The sequence below is a fragment of the Heptranchias perlo genome, unplaced genomic scaffold (genome assembly GCF_035084215.1).
Source record: "Heptranchias perlo isolate sHepPer1 unplaced genomic scaffold, sHepPer1.hap1 HAP1_SCAFFOLD_47, whole genome shotgun sequence".
NCBI classification, from domain to species: Eukaryota; Metazoa; Chordata; class Chondrichthyes; order Hexanchiformes; family Hexanchidae; genus Heptranchias; species Heptranchias perlo.
In genome coordinates, this window is record NW_027139484.1 from 4,829,153 (window position 1) to 4,849,932 (window position 20,780).

Here is a 20,780-nt window from a genome sequence, read left to right on the forward strand (position 1 = left end):
AAAGGGTTCTCTGTCATTCTCCCTCTCCCACTCCCCCACCCATCACTGATTAATGTAAGGGGCTCTCTCTCATTCTCCCTCTCCCCCTCTCCCCGCCCATCACTGATTAAAGTAAGGGGCTCTCTGCCATTCTCCATCTCCACCTTCCCGCGCCCATCGCTGATTAAAGGAAGGGGCTGTCTGTCATTCTACCTCTCCCCCTCCCCCCCGCCCATCATTGATTAAAGTAAAGGGTTCTCTGTCATTCTCCCTCTCACCCTCCACCCACCAATCACTGATTAAATTAAGGGGCTCTCTGCCATTCTCCCTCCCCACCCTCTCACCCACCAATCGCTGATTAAATTAAGGGGCTTTCTGTCATTCTCCCTCTCCCCCTCACCCCGCCCATCACTGACTAAAGTAAGGGGCTCTCACTCATTCTCCCTCTCCCCCCTCCCCCACCAATCACTGATTAAAGTAAGGGGCTCTCTGTCATTCTCTCTCTCCCCCTCCCCCACCCATCACTGATTAAAGTAAGGGGCTCTCTGTCATTCTCCCTCTCCCCTCCCTCCACCCATCACTCATTAATGTAAGGGGCTCTCTCTCATTCTCCCTCTCCCCCTCCCCCCGCCTATCACTGATTAAAGTAAGGGGCTCTCTGTCATTCTCACTCTCCCCCTCCCCCCACCCATCACTGATTAAAGTAAGGGACTCTGTTTCATTCTCCCTCTCCCCTCCCTGCAACCATCACTGATTAAAGTAAGGGGCTCTCTGTCATTCTCCCTCTCCCCCCATAGTTTTGGTCCCTATTGCATCAATCCCGATTGAAAATTCCCTCCCCATGTCCTCCCCAACCCACTCCCCCCCACCCTGGGCCCATTCGTGGTGGGATATGCGCTCTGCCTACTCGGGACAAATGAACGCCTACCCCACAGACACCGCACTTGATTGACCGACTGCAGAAAGGGTCACGTGCCTCCAGATTTTTAAACCCTTTCGGCCGTTTCACCAACTCAGCGCGGGCCCAGATGCTTGTTTGATGTCAGCAATCCGGCGGGGTCGCGACCTGACTGATTGGAGAGTCCAAGGGACTGGAGACTATCAACCGGTCCCCATCCACCGCCATCATCTCAATCCACCGCCATCCTCCCCCTGGAGAAGATCAACCTGTCCCCATCCACCACCATCATCTCAATCCACCAAGTCCATTCCCTGGGTCGCCTCATAACAACATAAGAATTGGAGTAGGCCATACGCCCACTCCAGTCAGCTCCGAAATTCAAGAAGATCCTGGCTGATTTTCGACCTCAAATTCACTTTCCTTACCGATCCCCATTTCCCTTGATTGCCTAAGAGTCTAAAAATCTATCGATCTCAGCCTTGAATATATTCAACGGTTCAACACCCACCGCCCTCTAGGGAAGAGAATTCCACAGATTCACAAACCTCAGAGTGAGGAAATTTCTCCTCATCTCAGTCCTTAACTAAAATGTCCGACGCCATATCCTGAGACTATGCCTCCTTGTTCGAGGCAATCCAGCCAGGGGAAACAACCTCTCAGCATCTACCCTGTCAAGTCCCTCAGAATCGTATTGCTCTCAATCTTCTAAGCTCTCATTCTTCTCAACTCCAGTGCGTATAGGCCCATTCTACTTAATATCTCCTCACAGGACAACGCCTTCATCTGAGGAATCAATCTAGTGAACCTTTGTTGCACCGCCTGTAAGGCAAGTCCACCCTTTCTGAGATAAGGAGACCAAAACTGTGCACATTACTCCAGGTGAGGTCTCACCAAAGTCCAGTACAATTGTCGGAAAACTTCTTTGCTTTTATACTCCAACCCCCATGCAATAAAGGCCAACATGCCATTTGCCTTCATAATTATTTGCTGTACCTGCATGTTAACTTTCTGTGTTTCTTCTACGAGGACACCCAGATCTCCCTGAACACCAAAATGTAATAGTTTCTCACCATTTAAAAATATTCTGTTTTTCTATTCTTCCCACAATAGTGAATAACCTCACATTTCCCCACATTATACTCCATTTGCCATCGTCTTGCCCACTCACTGAACCTGTCTATATCCCTTTGCAGATTTCTTACGTCCTCCTCATAGCTTACTTTCCCACCTAGCTTTGTATCGTCAGCAAAATTGGATACATAACACTCGGTACCTTCATCTGAGTCATTAATATATAATGTAAATAGCTGAGGCCCCAGCACTCATCTTTGTGGCACTCCACTAGTTAGAGCCTGCTAACCTGAAAATGACGCGTTTATCCCGACTCTCCATATTCTGCCCGTTTACCATTCCTCTATCTTCAATATTACCCCCAACCCAATGAGCCCCTATCTTGCGTAACAAACATTTATGTGGCAATTTATTGAATGCCTTTTGAAAATTTATATATGCAACATCTACGGGTTCCCCTTTATCTACCCTGCTCGTTGCATCCTTAAAAAACTCCAATAGAGGTTCTCATAGGCGAGTGACTTCCGCCCTTTCTATTATTTTTTTATTCGTTCATGCGATGTGGGCGTCGCTGGCGAGGCCGGCATTTATTGCCCATTCCTAATTGCCCTTGAGAAGGTGGTGGTGAGCCGCCTTCTTGATCCGCTGCAGTCCGTGAGGTGAAGGTTCTCCCACAGTGCTGTGAGGAAGGGAAGTTCTATTCAATTGGTTCATAACAAGCGGGAGTGGGGCTGTGTGTGGGACCAGGCCCTGATTGGCGGGTGGGGTATCAATCATTTGTTTTGAACCAAGAGAAGGGGCGTACTCAGTGAGCGGCATTAATTTCTGCAGCGAGTGAAAGTGTCGATTAGATTCTCCTCCATACCGTCAACATTGGTCTCATTTTCTGCCCTGGCATAATTAGATCTCCCGGTGAATGACGGAGTGATTGAGAAAAGTTCACAGCTGGAAGTAAACAGGGATTGTCGGCTGAGGAACAACAGCAGGTGAATCAGCACAGGATTGTGAGAGCAGCAACTGGAGAGAACCCTTCCGATTCAAAGAGCTTCCATAGATCGACTGGGGAGAAAGGTAAGAGAAAGTCCCATTTCCTCAGATAAACACTGGTCCTGTAGACAGTCCACAAAAGTTACAAGGTAAGGGGGGAAATGGTGAGAATGAGATTGGGAGAGTCTGATCACCACGTACAATTATCCAGCATGAGGCCGTGCAATGAAATGTGAAGTGAGATCAGTTCCTGTCTCAAAACACACAGTCACACATGAATCTTGTTTGAGTTTTCGAGTGAAGGGGTTTGATCTAAGTGGTGACTCCAGTCTGAGGCAGATCCCAGCAGATATACAGTGTCTCCCCGCCCCCAACACCAACTCGGAAGTAACCCACCTTTATAGCCCAGATAATATCGATATTACACTGTGTGTTAAGGTAGTGCCAGACAGTGTTACCGAATTCAAATATATTTCAGATCCAACTATCAAAATCAATCATCTTACAATTCTGAACTGGAAGCTGGGTTTAACTTAATGTTATTTCCCATCAGTAAATCTATTTCTGGATTTTAGAATTGGAGTTGAATTAAATGATTATCATTTAAATATAAACTGGTGATAAAATATTACGTAAATCGTATTCTGATAATGCTTTCAGCAGAAAATATAAACACTGTCTTTCAGCCTTTTAAACACTAACTGGAGTTTCCAGAAATGTTGTTCATCCAAACTTTGTAGCATTCCAGATGTATAAAGAATATGACGATCAGATGTTTTGCAATCGAATTCAGTATTGTGGCAGTAATTTAAATGGTCACTGCTAACAGTTACAGGTTTAGATGGTTTAAGACAATCAGATTTTCAGAGCAGATGGGGTCTGTTTTTAATAATGTGACTGTTTGATCCTTCTGTAGATACGGTGCTGCTTAATGTTCTGTGGAGCTCGAACTGACGGTACATTCAGTAAATTCCCAGTATCAGGTCTCGTGGTGTAAAAAAAATCGTTATTGGAATGGCAGCTTTATGGTTAGAAAAAGTGTCTGAATGTTTAGGATTAATGTTCATCTTAACTAAACTCCAAACACGACGGTAGTTTTTGTTATTTCCGTTTCAGTTATTTTCGTTGAGTGATTTCCTCTATTGCCAGGGTAACAATCTGTCAGATCTCAGTGCAAGAGGCGTTGGTTCCAATTTATATCCGAAAGACCATGAAACGTTCAGTGTAAACTCCTATCGATATATTCAGATCATGAAACATTCAATGTAAACTCCTATCTATATATTCAGACCATGAAACATTCAATGTAAACTCCTATCTATATATTCAGACCATGAAACATTCAGTGTAAACTCCTATCGATATATTCAGACCATGAAACATTCAGTGTAAACTCCTATCGATATATTCAGACCATCAAACATTCAGTGTAAACTCCTATCTATATATTCAGACCATGAAACATTCAGTGTAAACTCCTATCTATATATTCAGACCATGAAACATTCAATGTAAACTCCTATCTATATATTCAGACCATGAAACATTCAGTGTGAACTCCTATCGATATATTCAGACCATGAAACATTCAGTGTGAGCTCCTATCGATATATTCAGATCATGAAACATTCAATGTAAACTCCTATCGATATATTCAGATCATGAAACATTCAATGTAAACTCCTATCGATATATTCAGACCATGAAACATTCAGTGTAAACTCCTATTGATATATTCAGACCATGAAACGAGGACACCCGAATCTCTCTGAAAACCAACATTCAACAGCTTCTTACCATTTAAAAAATATCCTGTTTTTCTATTCTTCCTACCAAAGTGAATAACCTCACATTTCCCCACATTATACTCCACCTGCCAACTTCTTACCCACTCACTTAACCTGTCTCTATCCCTTTGCAGACTCTTTGTGATCTGCTCAAAGCTAACTTTCCCACCTACTTTTTATCGTCAGCAAACTTGGAGACATTACACTCGGTCCCTTCATCTAAGTCATATAATCATAGAATGGTTACAATACAGAGGGAGGCCATTCGGCCCGTCGACTCCGCGCCGACTCTCTGCAAGAGCAATCCAGCTCGTCCCACTCCCCTGCCCTATCCCCGTAGCCCTGCAATTTTTTTCCCTTCAAGTATTTATCCAATTCCCTTTTGAAGGCCATGATTGAACGGGGACGGGCCCAGAGAGAGAAGTGTGAGTGAGAGTGGAGGGCGGAGGATGTGAGTGATGATGAAGGGAGTGGGGTGTAAGTGACTGTGGTGGGAGCAGGATGTGAATGATGGTAGAGGGAGTGGGATATGTGAGTGAGGGTAGAGGGTGGAGGATGTGTGAGTGACGGTGGAAGGAGGGGGGTGTATGAGAGAAGGTGGAGGCAGGGGAATGTGTGAATGAGGATGAAGGGAGGGGGATGAGTGATTTAGGTTGGGGGTTGGGGATGTGAGTGAGGGTGGAGGGAGGGCGATGGGAGTGAGGGTGGAGTGAGAGGATGTTTGAGTGAGGGTGGAGTAAGAGGTATTTGCGAGTGAAGGTGGAGGGAGGGCCTATATGAGTGAGGATTGAGGGAGGGGGATGTGTGAGTGAGGGCGGTGGGAGGGGGATGAGTGAGTGAGGGTGGAGGAGGGTGTGCTGAGTGAGTGTGAAGGAAGGGGAATATGTTTGAGTTAGGGTGGAGTGATGTGGCGATGTGAGTGAGGATGGCAGGAGGGGGATGTTTGTGAGGGTGGAGGGAGGGGGATGTGTGAGTGAGGGTGGAGGGAGGGGAATGTGTGAGTGAGGGCTTGGGGAGGGGAAGAGTGAGTGAGGGTGGGGGGGCATGAATGAGTTTGGATGGAGGGTGATGTGTGAGTGGCGGTGCGTTGAGGGTAATGTGTGATTGAGTGTGGAGAGATCAGGATTTTAGAATGAGTGTAGCGGGAGGGGAATGCTTTAGTGAAAGTGACTTGAGGGTGATGTGTGAGTGAAGGTGGAGGGAGGGGGTCTGAGTGCAGGTGGAGTTTGAGGGATGTGAATGAGGGTGGACGAAATGGAATGTGAGAGTGAGGGTGGATGTTGGGAGATGTGTGTGAGGGTGGCGGGTGGAGAATGTGAGTGAGGGTGGTGGGAGGAGGATGTGTGTGTGAGGGTGGAGGGAATGGGAGCTGTGAGTGAGCGTGGAGGTCGTGGTAGATGTGAGTGAGGATGGAGGGATGGTGTGTGAGTGAGGGTGGATGGAGGGGGATGTGAATGATGTTGAAGGGAGGGGGATGTGAGTGACGGTGTTGGGATATTGATGTGAATGATGGTTGTGGGAGTGGGACGTGTGAGTGAGAGCGGAGGGAGGGGATGTGTCAGTGAGGGTGGGGTTGTGGGATGTGAGTGCGGATGTAGGGGTGTGCGATGTGAGTGGGAGTGCGGGGAGGGTGATATGTGAGTGCGGATGGAGGGAGGGGAATGTGTGATTGTAGGTGGAGGGAGAGGGAGGTGTGAGTAAGGGTGGAAGGCGTGGGATATGTGAATGAGGTTGGATGGATGGTGTGTGAGTGAAGGTGGAGGGAAACGAATGTGAATGAGGGTGGAGGGAAGAAGTGTGAGTGAGCTTGGTGTGTGAGGGTGTTAATGGGGACGGGGGAGGGTGATGTGCGTGAGGGTGGAGGGAAGGAGTCTGAGTGAGTGTGATGTGTTTCGTTGTTAACGATGATGGGGGAGGGTGTGATTGACGTTTGAGGGTGGGAGATGTGTGAGTGAGGGTGGGTGACGTGAGTGAGGGCGGAGGGAGAAGTCTGTGTGAGTGACGTAGGAGGGAGGGGTTGTGTGAGTGAGGCTGGAGGGAGGGGGATGTGAGTGAGGGTGGAGGGAGTTGGTTGTGTTAGTGACGGTGGAGCTAGAGGTATGTGTGAGTCAGGGTGGTGGGAGGGCATGTTACTGCGGATGTAGGGGGATGTGTGTGAGGCTGGAGGGATAGGGATGTGTGTGAGGCTGGAGGAAGGGGTTGTGGGTGAGGTTGGAGGGAGGGAAATGTGTGAGTGACGGTGGAGCGAGGCGGATGTATGAGTGAAGGTGGTGGGAGGGTGTGTGAGTGAGGGTAGAAGGGTGGATGTGAGTGAGGCTGGATGGAAGGGGTTGTGAGTGAGTTTGGAGGGAGGGGATGTGAGTGAGTGTGGTGAGAGGAGGATGTTTTAATGATGGCGGAGTGTGGAGATGTGTAAGTGAGGGTGGAGTGTGGGGTATGATTGTTAGAGGGTGAAGGGAGGAGGATGTGAGTGACAGTGGAGGCAGGGTGATGTGTGAGTGACGGTGGAGCGAGCTGGATGTGTGAGTGAGGATGGTGTGAGGGGAATGTTTGATTGAAAGTGGAGTGAGGGTGATGTGTGAGTGAAAGTGGAGGGAGGGTGATGTGAGTGAGTGTAGAGGTAGGGCGATGGAAGTGAGGTTGGAGGGTGTGGGTTTTGAGTGAGGGTGGATGGAGGGGGATGCGAGTGAGTTTGGAGGGAGGGGGATGTGAGTGATGTTGGAGGGAGAGGGAGGTGAGTGACGGTGGTTGGGATGCCGATGTGAATGATGGTTTTTGGAGTGGGATGTGTGTGAGGGTGGAGGGAGGGTGATGTGTGTGAGGGTGGAGGGAGTGTGATGTGTGAGTGAGGATGGAGGGAGGGGTATGTGTGATTGTTGGTGGAGGGAGCGGGAGGTGTGAGTGAGGGTGGAGGACGTGGGATGTGTGAGTGAGTTTGGAGGGATCGTGTGTGCGTGAAGGTGGATGTAGAGGGATGTGAGTGAGGGTGGATGGAGGGGGATGTGAGTGAGCGTGGAGGGAAGGGGTTGTGCGTGAGGGCGAGGGAGTGGGTTGTGTGAATGTGGGTTTTGGGAGCGGGATGCATGAGTGACGATTGAGGATGGGTGACGTGAGTGAGTGTTAAGGGAGGAGGCTATGCGAGTGAAGGAGAATGGAGGGGGATGTGTGAGAGAGGCTGGAGGGAGGCATGTGAGTTAGTTTGGGTGGAGCTTGATATGTGTGAGTGAGGGTAGAGAGAGTGGGATGTGTGAGTGAGGCAGGAGGGGGAGGGGTGTGAGTTACTCTGGAGGGAGGGGGATGTGTGGGTGACAGTGGCTGGAGGTGGATGTGTGATTGATGGTGGAGGGTGGGCTGTGTGTGAGTGAGGGTGAGGTGAAGGGATGTGAGTGCGGGCGGAGGCAGAGGATATGTGAGTGAAGTTGGAGGGAGGTGGATGTGTGATTGACTCAGGATGGATGGGTGGTGGGAGTGGATTTGTGAGTGAGGATGGAGGGAGGGGTATGAGTGAGTGATGGTAGAGAAAGGAGGATGTGTGAGTGAAGGTGGAGGGCGGGGAATGAGTGAATAAGGTTGGAGGAATGGTGTGTGTGTGATGGTGAGTTAGTGGGATGTTTGTATGAGGGTGGAGGGATGGGATGTATGAGTGAGGGTGGATGGGGATGTGTCAGTGAGGGTGGATGGAGGGGGATGTGAGTGAGGTTGGTGGTAGGTCAATGGGAGTGAGGTTGGAGGGAAGGGGATGTGAATAATGGTGGAAGGAGGGTGAAGTATGTGTGCAGGCGGACGGAGGAGATGTGAGTTAGGGCAGGGTGTGGTAGTTAGGGAGGAGGGCAGAGAATGTGAATGAGCGTGGAGGGTGTGGGATGTGTGAATTAGGGTGGAAGGAGCTTGATGTGTGAGTGAGGGTCGAGTGAGGGGGGTGTGTGAGTGAGGATGGAAGGAGAGGGATGTGTCAATGAGTGTGGCAGGAGTGGAATGTGAATGACTCTGAGGGGATGTGAGTGAGTTTGAAAGTAGGGGATGTGTGAGTGAGGCTGGAGAGAGGATGACGTGATTGAGGGTAGAGGGAGGTGAATATGTGATTGATGGAGGAGGGACGGGGAAGTATGTGTGAGGGTAGAGGGAGGGGGATGTGGGTGAGGGTGGGCTGTGTGAGTTACGGTGAAGGGAGGGGAATGTGTGAGTCAGCGTGGAATGAGGGGGATGTCTGAGTGAGCGTGGAGCGAAGAGGTTGTGTGAGTGAGGGTGGTGGGAGTGGGATTTGAATGAGGGTGGAGGCAGGGAGATGGAATGAGGGTGTAGGGAGGTAGATATGTGAGTGAGTGTTGTGGAAGGGGGTTGTGTGTGGGTGGTGGCTTAGGGGGGATTGTGTGTGGGGGGTGGCGTAGGGGGGGAAATGTGTGAGTGTGGGTGAAGAGAGGGGGTTATGTGAGTCAGGGTGGAGGGAGGGGGACGTGAATGAGGGTGCACTAACGGTGATGTGAGTGAGAAGGGAGGGAAGGGAATGTGAGTGAGGGTAGAGACAGGAGGATATATGATTGAGTGTGGAGGGAGGGGAATATGAGTGAGGGTAGAGGGAGGCGAATGTGAGTGAGAAGGGAAGGAGGTGAATGTGAATGAGGTTGATAGGAACGATGTGAGTGAGTGTGGATGGAGGAGTTTGTGTATGATGGTGGAGGGAGGGGGTTGTGAGTGAGGATGCAGGGAGGCGGATGTGTTAGTGAGAGTGGAGGGAGGGGATTGTGTGTGATGGTGGAGGGAGGGGGATGTGTGAGTGAGAGTGGAGGGAGGGTGTTATGAGTCAGGGAGGAGGGAGTGGGATGTGTGTGAGGATGGAGGGAGTGGGGTGTGTGTGAGGGTGGAGGGAGGGTTATGTGAGTGAGGCTGGACGGAAGTGGATGTGAATGAAAGTGGGTTGAGGGTTATCTGAGTGAGAGTGGAGCGAGGGGGTGTGAAAGAGGATGGAGGGATCGGGATATGAGTGAGTTTTGAAGGAGGGTGATGTGAGTGAGAGTGGAGTGAGGGGCATATGCGTGAGGCTGGACGGAAATGGATGTGAGTGAGAGTGGAAGTAGTGGGATGTGAATGAGTGTTGTGGGAGGGTGAGGTGAGTGAGAGCGGAGGGAGGGGATCTGAAAGAGGGTGGACGGATGGGGATGTGGGTGAGGGTGAGGGTGGGGGATGTGAGAGACGGTGGAGGGATAGGGATGTGGGTGACTGTGGAGGGAGAGGCACGTGAATGAGGGTGCACGGAGGGCCATGTGAGTGACTGTGTTGCTCCTCTCTCTGGGCCCGGGAACGTGTGGCAGCTCCGGGGAATGTGCTTGTGGCTCAGATAAATCTCCCCCTCCTTGAACCCCGGGCCTCAGTCAGTGAGGAGCTGCACTACCGCACTCCCCGCCCGGTCTCACTGCCTGGTCTCACAGCCCGGTCCATCCCCTGGGTCACCTCATTAGAACATAAGAAATAGGAGCAGGGCTGGGCCATACGGCCCCTCGATCCTGCTCCGCCATTCAATGGCTGATCATCGACCTCAACTCCACTTTCCCGTCTGATCCCCATATCCCTTGAGTCAATTACAGTCCAAAATTCTCTCAACCTCAATCTTGAATATACTCAACGACTGACCATCACAGCCCACTGGGGAAAAAGAAATCCAAAGGTTCACAACCCTCTGAATGAAGAAATTTCTCCTCATCTTATTCCTAAAAGTCCGACCCCGTATCCTGAGACTATGCCCCCTTGTTCTAGACTCTCCAGCCAGGGGAAACAACCTCTCAGCATCGACCCTGTCAAAACCCCTCAGAATCTTATATGATTCAATAATATCACCTCTCATTCTTCTAAACTCCAGAGAGTATCGGCCCATTCTACTCAATCTCTCCTCATAGGACAACCCTCTCATCCCAGGAATCAATCCAGTGAACCCATCTTGCACTGCCTGTAAGACAAGTATATCCTTCCATAGATAAAGAGACCAAAAGTGTACACAGTACTCCAGGTGAGGTCTCACCAAAGCCCGATACAATTCTCGGAAGAATTCCTTACTCTTGAACTCCAACCCCTTGCAATAAAGGCCAAAATGCTATTTGCCTTCATGATTGTTTGCTGTACCTGCATGTTAACTTTCTTTGTTTCTTGTACGAGGACACCTCTGAACGCTAAAATGTAACAGTTTCTCACCATTTAAAAAATATTCTGTTTTTCTTTGCTTCGGACAAAAGTGAATAACCTCACATTTCCCCACATTATACTCTATCTGCCATATTTTTGCCCACTCACTGAAGCTGTCTATATCCCTTTGCAGACTCTTTGTGTCATCCTCATTGCTTACTTTCCCACCTAGCTTTGTATCGTCAGCAAACTTGGATACACAGCACTCGGTGCCTTCATCTAAGTCATTAATATAGATTGTAAATAGCTGAGGCCCAAGCACTGATCCTTGTGGCACTCCACTGTTATAGCCTGCCAACCTGAAAATGACTCGTTTATCCCGACTCTCTGTTTTCTGTTCGTGAACCAATTCTCAATCCTCAATATTAGCCCAACCCAATGAGCCCTTCTCTTGTGTAACAAACTATTGTGTGGCAATTTATTGACTGCCTTTTGAAAATCGAAATAAGCAACATCCGCTAGTTTCCCTTTATCGACCCTGCTCGTGACATCCTCAAAAAACTCCGATAGAGATTCGCATAGGCGAGTGACTTCCGCCCGTTCTATTATTTTTTTATTCATTCATGGGATGTGGGCATCGCTGGCGAGGCCGGCATTTATTGCCCAGCCCTAATTGCCCTTGAGAAGGTGGTGGTGAGCCGCCTTCTTCAACCGCTGCAGTCTGTGTGGTGAAGGTTCTCCCACAGTGCTGATCGGAAGGGAGGTTCTATTCTATTGGTTCATAACAAGCGGGCGTGGGGCTGTGTGTGGGACCAGGCCCTGATTGGCGGGTGGGGTTATCAATCACTTGTTTTGAACCAATGGATGGGGCGGACTCTATGAGCGGCATAAATTTCTGCAGCGAGGGAAAGTGCAGATTAGATTCTCCTTCACACCGTCAACATTGGTCTCATTTTCTATCCTGCCATCATTAGATCTCCCGGTGAATGACGGAGTGATTGAGAAAAGTCCACAGCTGGAAGTAAACAGGGATTGTCGACTGAGGAACAACAGCAGGTGAATCAGCACAGGATTGTGAGAGCAGCAACTGGAGAGAACCCTTCCGATTCAAAGAGCTTCCATAGATCGACTGGGGAGAAAGGGAAGAGAAAGTCCCATTTGCTCAGATAAACACTGGTCCTGTAGACAGTCCACAAAGGTTACAAGGTAAGGAGGGAAATGGTGAGAATGAGACTGGGAGAGTCTGATCACCGAGTACAATTATCCAGCATGAGGCCGTGCAATGAAATGTGAAGTGAGATCAGTTTCTGTCTCAAAACACACAGTCACAAATGAATCTTGCGTGTGTTTTAGAGAAAAGGGGTTTGATCGAAGAGGTGACTCCAGTCTGAGGCAGAGCCCATCAGGTTTACAGTGTCTCCCCGCCCCCAGCACCAACTTGGAAAGAACCCACCTTTCTTGCCTCCATAATATCGATATTATACTGTGTATTAATGTAATGCCAGACAGTGTTACTGAATTCAAATATATTTCATATCCATCAAAATCAACCATCTTACAATTCTGAACTAGATACTGTGTTTTGCTTAATATTATTTCTCATTGGTAAATTTATTTCCGGACTTCACACTTGCAGTTGAATTAAATTATTATCATTTAAATATAAACTGGTGATAAAATGATACGCAAATCTTATTTAATGGATTGTAAAAATTCTTCCAATTGATTATTTTGTGTGTTGTCAGAATAATGTTCTGGGTGATCACCTGATCCAGTCTCGGCCGAGGGTTCTTTTTAATAAACTGAGAGCGATGTTTGTCCCGATACAATCCAGATTCATTTCCTTGCTCTTTGATTCGATAGAAGTGTTCAAAATCATGGCGATTTAGATTAAGTAGATAAAGTGAAACAGTACCCATTGGCGGAAGGGTCACGAACCAGATGACACACATTTAAGGTGATTGGCGAAAGAACCAAATGCAGTGAGTTTAATGGTCTGGAATGCGCTGCCTGACGGGATGGTGGAAGCAGTTTCAAAAGCGAATTGGATAAATTGTGCAAGGGAAAATATTTGCAGGTCTACGTGGAAAGAGCGGGTGAATGGGATTAACATGAATGCTCTGACAAAGAGCCGGCACAGGCTCGATGGCCTGAACGGCCTCCTTCATAGAATCATAGAATCATAGAAGTTTACAACATGGAAACAGGCCCTTCGGCCCGACATGTCCATGTCGCCCAGTTTATACCACTAAGCTAGTCCCAATTGCCTGCACTTGGCCCATATCCCTCTATACCCATCTTGCCCATGTAACTGTCCAAATGCTTTTTAAAAGAAAAAATTGTACCCGCTCTACTACTGCCTCTGGCAGCTCGTTTCAGACACTCACCACCCTTTGAGTGAAAAAATTGCCCCTCTGGACCCTTTTGTATCTCTCCCCTCTCACCTTAAATCTTTGCCCCCTCGTTATAGACTCCCCTACCTTTGGGAAAAGATTTTGACTATCTACCTTATCTATGCCCCTCATTATTTTATAGACTTCTATAAGATCACCCCTAAACCTCCTACTCTCCAGGGAAAAAAGTCTCAGTCTATCCAACCTCTCCCTATAAGTCAAACCATCAAGTCCCGGTAGCATCCTAGTAAATCTTTTCTGCACTCTTTCTAGTTTAATAATATCCTTTCTATAATAGGGTGACCAGAACTGTACACAGTATTCCAAGTGTGGCCTTACTAATGTCTTGTACAACTTCAACAAGACATCCCAACTCCTGTATTCAATGTTCTGACCAATGAAACCAAGCATGCTGAATGCCTTCTTCACCACCCTATCCACCTGTGACTCCACTTTCAAGGAGCTATGAACCTGTACTCCTGGATCTCTTTGTTCTATAACTCTCCCCAACGCCCTACCATTAACAGAGTAGGTCCTGGCCCGATTCGATCTACCAAAATGCATCACCTCACATTTATCTAAATTGAACTCCATCTGCCATTCATCGGCCCACTGGCCCAATTTATCAAGATCCCGTTGCAATCCTAGATAACCTTCGTCACTGTCCACAATGCCACCAATCTTGGTGTCATCTGCAAACTTACTAACCATGCCTCCTAAATTCTCATCCAAATCATTAATATAAATAACAAATAACAGCGGACCCAGCACCGATCCCTGAGGCACACCGCTGGTCACAGGCCTCCAGTTTGAAAAACAACCCTCTACAACCACCCTCTGTCTTCTGTCGTCAATCCAATTTTCTATCCAATTGGCTACCTCACCTTGGATCCCGTGAGATTTAACCTTATGTAACAACCTACCATGCGGTACCTTGTCTAAAGTCCATGTAGACCACGTTCCTCCTTACTTTAATCTGAGATATTTATCTATTTACTCTTTTCAGTGAATTTTGTGCTCATCCAGGTGCGGGAATATTTGTGCTTGGGATTTCCATTCTGGACATTGAATATCAACATCAAGCATTCCCAAGCCAGGTATAAAGTTTCTTTACCCTGCCCAGACAACTTGGACCTGAAATCCTGGGAGTCCCACTCCACCGTAGGAAATGCAGCTACCGCTGTAGACCCCATCCAAAATCACAGAGAAAGGGTCATTTAAATAATCTGGGTGCGTGGTACACACTTATACAGGCACAACAGGGCCACCTGCCCCGATAGCTGGCAGGAAAATTGGAGTGCCGCCATGCTGTTTTAATTGTGATAACGATTCATATATTTCATTGTATCCCAAGTAATTAATATTAAACCAATTATGTAACTTGGATAGAATCATAGAATCGATGCTGTAATCATTCCGTTATTCTATCCAATTCCTTTTTCAAGTTACTATTGAATCTGCTTCCACCACCCGTTCATAGTGCATTCCAGATCATAATATCTGGCCACATCAAAATGAAAATCTCTCCATCACCCCCCGCCTGCTTCTTTTGTCAATTGTCTTAAATCTGTCTCCCCTGGTTATCGACACATGTTAATCTTAAAAGCCTTTTTTCTAACCATCCGTTTATCGATTTATAATTATATTTAATCCAACTTAACAGGTATAAATAGAGGACCGTGTTTTCAAAACATCAGTGAGTGACAGGCCCTTTAGATTAATGTACAATCTGGCGTGTCATGTAACTTTCATATTACAAAGTGATCATGATAAGTAATACAGTTGTTAAGAAATGGCGGGTTTATAAAATGTTCTATGAAAAACAAGCATAATTGCAGCGACACAAACTTCAAAACACTTTTTTCCATTTGGCAGCTGTAAGTTGTCAGCGAGCTCAAGGAACGGAAACGAGATCTGTTGCATTGCCCGCCTCTGCTGATAAAGGTTTGTAACCTGGAGGCTGGGGGGTAAAGTAGATCTGTTGCATCGCCCCCCCCCCCTCTGCTGTCAGCGGTTTGTAACATGGAGACTGGGGGGTAAAGTAGATCTGTTGCATCTCACGCCTCTGCTGACTGAGGCTTGTAACCTGGAGACTGGGGTTAATGTAGATCTGTTGCATCGCCCGCCTCTGCTGACTGCGGTTTGTAACCTGGAGAATGGGGGGTAAAGTAAATCTGTTGCATCGCCCCCCTCTGCTGACTGTGGTTTGTAACCTGGAGACTGGGGGGTAAAGTAGATCTGTTGCATCACCCCCCTCTGCTGAATGGGTCAATATGAGGAAGAGGTTTGTGATCCTTTGTCCCGAGACACCACTTGCTGTGTCTGATCCAACCTGTGTTATGGACACGTGTCTTCTGGGAATTTAACTTGTTCAGTCCCAGTCTGTGTCGGATTTTACAAGTTGTTGATGGTTTAAGGTCGGGTTGCATCATCCTGCCACTTATACCCAACACAAAATACACACACATACTCACTCGCTCACTGACATACAGAGGCATCCTCTCTCTCACACACTCACTGAAATACAGAGGCATCCTCTCTCTCACACACTCACTGATATGCAGAGGCATCCTCTCTCTCACACACTCACTGCGAGTCACTCACTGATATACAGAGGCATCCTCTCTCTCTCACACACTCACTCATTCACTGATATACAGAGGCACCCTCGCTCACACTCAATCATTCACTGATATACAGAAGCATCCTCTCTCTCACACACTCACTGATATACAGAGGCATCTTCTCTCACACACTCACTGATATACAGAGGCATCCTCTCTCTCACACACTCACTGATATACAGAGGCATCCTCTCTCTCACACACTCACTGATATACAGAGGCATCCTCTCTCTCACACACTCACTGATATACAGAGGCATCCTCTCTCTCACACACTCACTGATATACAGAGGCATCCTCTCTCTCACACACACTCACTCATTCACTGATATACAGAGGCATCCTCTCTCTCACACACTCACTGATATACAGAGGCATCCTCTCTCTCACACACTCACTGATATGCAGAGGCATCCTCTCTCTCACACACTCACTCCGAGTCACTCACTGATATACAGAGGCATCCTCTCTCTCTCACACACTCACTCATTCACTGATATACAGAGGCACCCTCGCTCACACTCACTCATTCACTGATATACAGAGGCATCCTCTCTCTCACACACTCACTGATATACAGAGGCATCTTCTCTCACACACTCACTGATATACAGAGGCATCCTCTCTCTCACACACTCACTGATATACAGAGGCATCCTCTCTCTCACACACTCACTGATATACAGAGGCATCCTCTCTCTCACACACTCACTGATATACAGAGGCATCCTCTCTCTCACACACTCACTGATATACAGAGGCATCCTCTCTCTCACACACTCACTGATATACAGAGGCATCCTCTGTCTCACACACACTCACTCATTCACTGATATACAGAGGCATCCTCTCTCTCACACACTCACTGATATACAGAGGCATCCTCTTTCTCTCACTCTCACTCACTGATACACACACACATCCTTTCACACTGTGTCTCTCACACGGTACCCTGCCATTGTGTGGTGACCCAGTGCCTTCCACAAAGTGTTTGACACTGTATCATTACCCGTGTGTTTCACAACACAACCAATGACATTATATAGGAACAGGAGGAGCCTATTCAGCCCCTCGAGCCTTTTACACAGGAACAGTAGGAGGCCGTTCAGCCCCTCGAGCCTGTTACACCGGAACAGGGGGAGGCCGTTCAGCTCCCCGAGGTTGTTACACAGGAACAGGAGGAGGCCATTCATCCCCTCGACCCTGTCCCCCATTTTATTAGATCGTAGCCGAACTGTACCTCAACTTCCTATCACCTCGATCCAGCTAATAAAAGGGTAGATTTGATTCCCTGTTACTTTGTACTGAAAACAGAATCGGACCCTATTGGGAAACTGGAAACCAGGGACACACAGACCAACTAAGTGAGTGAGGAAAACTGTGGGAGATGCTGTTTAATGAGGTCATCCACTTTCGATCAGAAAAAGACAAATCGGAATATTTTCTGAATGGGAAGAGTGTGGGAACTGTGGATGAGCAGAGAAATTTAGGGGTCCAAGTACACAAATCTCTAAAAGCTAGTGGGCAGGTACAGAAAGTAATCAAAAAGGCAAATGTAATGTTGGCCTTTATCTCATGGGCTGGAATATAAAGGGGAGGACGTTATGTTGCAGCTGTACAGAGCTCTGTTCAGAGCCCGTCCAGAGCTCGGTCAATGAGATGGGTTTTAAGGAGCGTCTTAAAGGAGGAGAGAGAGAGAGGTGGAGAGGTTTCGGGAGCGAATTCCAGAGCTTTGGGCCCCAGCAGCTGAAGGCACTTCCGCCAATGGTGGAGCGATGGAAATCGGGGGATAGGCAGGAGGCCAGAATTGAAGGAGCGCAGAGATCTCGGAGGGTTGTAGGGCTGGAGGAGGTTACAGAAATGGGGAGAGGGGCGAGGGTCGGAGAGGGATTTGAAAATCAGGATGAGAATTTTAAAATGGAGGCGTTCCCGGATCGTGAGCCAATGCAGGTCAGTGAGCACAGTGGGTGATGGGTGAACGGGACTTGGTGCGAGTTCTGTCATGGGCAGCAGAGTTTTGGATGTTTATGGAGGATGGAAGATGGGAGGCCGGGCAGGAGAGTATTGGAATAGTGGAGTCTGGAGGTGATAAAGGGATGGATGAGTCAGATTAACCACCTGATTCACACTTCCGCCCAGAGGTGAATGGTGGTGGATTGAGATGATGGCGGTGGATGGGGACCGGTTGATCTTCTCCAGGGGGAGGATGGCGGTGGATTGAGATGATGGCGGTGGATGGGGACCGGTTGATCTTCTCCAGGGGGAGGATCGAGGTGGATTGAGATGATGGCGGTGGATAGGGACCGTTTGATCTTGTCCAGGGGGAGGATCGCGGTGGATTGAGATGATGGCGGTGGATGGGGACCGGTTGATCCTCTCGAGGGGGATGATGGCGGTGGATGGGGACCGGTTGATCTTCTCCAGGGGGAGGATGGCCTTGGAGTGAGATGATGGCGGTGGATGGGGACAGGTTGATCTTCTCCAGGGGGAGGATGGCGGTGGATTGAGATAATGGCGGTGGATGGGGACCGGTTGATCTTCTCCAGGGGGAGGATGGCGGTGGATTGAGATGATGGTGGTGGATGGGGACCGGTTGATCCTCTCGAGGGGGATGATGGCGGTGGATGGGGACCGGTTGATCTTCTCCAGGGGGAGGATGGCGGTGGATTGAGATAATGGCGGTGGATGGGGACCGGTTGATCTTCTCCAGGGGGAGGATGGCGGTGGATTGAGATAATGGCGGTGGATGGGGACCGGTTGATCTTCTCCAGGGGGAGGATGGCGGTGGATTGAGATGATGGTGGTGGATGGGGACCGGTTGATCCTCTCCAGTCCCCTGGACTCTCCAATCAGTCAGTTCGCGACCCCACCCGATTGCTGACATCACACAAGCGCGCTGCATCCGGGCCCGCGCTGAGTCGGTGAAACGGCCGAAAGGGTTTAAAAATCTGGAGACACGTGACCCTTTCTGCGGTCGATCAAGTGAAAGAGGGCGGTGCATGTGGGTTCGGCGTTCATTTGTCCCGAGCACGCAGTGCGCAGATCCCGCCCCGGATGGGCCCAGGGGGAGGAGTCGGTTAGGGAGGAAATGGGGACGGACTTGTCAATCGGGATTGATCCAAAAGGGACCAAATCTATGGGGGGAGTTGGAGAATGAGAGAGAGCCCCTTACTTTAATCAGTGATGGGTGGGGGGAGGGGGGAGAGGGAGAATGAGAGAGAGCCCCTTACTTTAATCAGTGATGGGTGGGGGGAGGGGGGAGAGGGAGAATGAGAGAGAGCCCCTTACTTTAATCAGTGATGGGTGGGGGGAGGGGGAGAATGACAGGGAGCCCCTTCCTTTAATCAGTGATGGGTGGCGGAGGGGAGAGAGGGAGAATGAGAGAGAGCCCCTTACTTTATTCAGTGATGAGCGGGGGGAGGGGGGAGAGGGAGAATGAGAGAGAGCCCCTTACTTTAATCAGTGATGGGTGGCGGAGGGGAGAGAGGGAGAATGAGAGAGAGCCCCTTACTTTATTCAGTGATGAGCGGGGGGAGGGGAGAGAGGGAGAATGAGAGAGAGCCCCTTACTTTATTCAGTGATGAGCGGGGGGAGGGGGGAGAGGGAGAATGAGAGAGAGCCCCTTACTTTAATCAGTGATGGGTGGGGGGAGGGGGAGAGGGAGAATGACAGTGAGCCCCTTACTGTAATCAGTGATGGGCGGGGGGAGGGGGAGAGGGAGAATGAGAGAGAGCCCCTTACTTTATTCGGTGATGGGTGGGGGGAGGGGGAGAATGACAGTGAGCTCCTTACTTTAATCTGTGATGGGCAGGGGGAGGGGGAGAGGGGGAATGACAGGGAGCACCTTACTTTAATCAGTGATGGGTGGGGGAGGGGGAGAGGGAGAATGGCAGAGAGGCACGGAATTTAATCAGTAATGGGCGGGGGAGGGGAGAATGAGACAGAGCCCCTTACTTTAATCAGTGATAGGAGAGGGAGGGGGGAGAGGGAGAATGACAGAGAGCTCCTTACTTTAATCAGTGATAGGAAGGGGGAGGGGGAGGGAGGGGGAGGGGGAGGGAGGGGGAGGGGGGGAGGGGGGGAGGGGGGGAGGGAGGGGAGGGGGGGGAGGGGGGGGGAGGGGGGAGAGGGAGGGGGGAGGGGGAGGGTGGGAGGGGGAGGGGGAGGGGGGCAGGGGGAGGGGTAGGGGGGAGGGGGGAGGGGAGGGGGGAGGGGGGAGAGGGGGGGAGGGGGAGGGGGAGGGGGGAGGGCGAGGGGAGAGGGAGGAGGAGCGGGGGAGGGCGAGGGGAGGGGAGGAGGGGGAGGGGGAGGGGGGAGGGGGAGGGGGGAGGGGGAGGGGGGGAGGGGGAGGGGAGGGGGAGGTGGAGGGGGGAGGGGGGAGGTGGAGGGGGGAGGGGGAGGGGATCGGGGGAGAGTGTGAATGACAGTGAGCCCCTTACTTTAATCAGTGATGGGTGGGGGGAGGGGGAGAATGACAGAGAGCCCCTTACTTTAATCAGTGATGGGTGGCGTGAGGGGGAGAGTCAGAATGACAGAGAGCCCCATACTTTAATCAGTGATGGGTGGGGGGTGGGGGAGAGGGAGAATGAAAGAGAGCCCCGTACTTTAATCAGTGATCGGAGGGGTGAGGGGCAGAATGACAGAGAGCCCCTTTCTTTAATCAGTGAAGGGTGGAGGATGGGGAGAGGGATAATGAAGGATTTCCCCTTTATTTTAGCAGTGATGTGTGGGGGGAGAGGGAGAATGACAGAGAACCCCTTACTTTAATCAGTGATGGGCGGGGGGTGCGGGAGAGGGAGAATGACAGATTGCCCTTTAATTAATCAGTGATTTGTTGGGGTGGGTGAAAGGCAGAATGACCGACAGCCCCTTACCGAAATCAGTGATGGGTGGAGGGAGGGGGCGAGGGAGAATGACAGAGAGC